We start from the raw sequence: 366 nt of genomic DNA, 5'->3' as shown, positions 1-366 counted from the left end.
GTAATTCATAATTCAGTTACACATATTTTTCTTTCTTCTTTTCTCTTGTTCATCATGGCATATTTTCAAAGCTCAGAATCAAATTTTGATCAGTTATGCCAGAAAGCTGCTAGTATTAACAGGGAACTTGAACTCGAAGCTCAATGCTGAACTTGAAGAAGTTGCCAGGGAAGCTGAAGTCCTTCAAAGTTTCAACACTTCACAGGTAATGTTGAAGACATTTTCAGTTATAACTGATTTACTTTAATTAATTTATCCTTACTTTGTGTTAATAACCTTCCTTATAGTCTTTCCTTTCAAATATTTTGTTCACAGATCATTTTCTAACACACTGTCTCAACATGTATGTATTAAAACAACAACAAC

The sequence above is a fragment of the Sinocyclocheilus rhinocerous genome, unplaced genomic scaffold, assembly GCF_001515625.1.
Source record: "Sinocyclocheilus rhinocerous isolate Xijiao unplaced genomic scaffold, SAMN03320098_v1.1 scaffold1018, whole genome shotgun sequence".
Taxonomy (NCBI): domain Eukaryota; kingdom Metazoa; phylum Chordata; class Actinopteri; order Cypriniformes; family Cyprinidae; genus Sinocyclocheilus; species Sinocyclocheilus rhinocerous.
Note: the sequence above shows the minus strand (reverse complement) of the source record.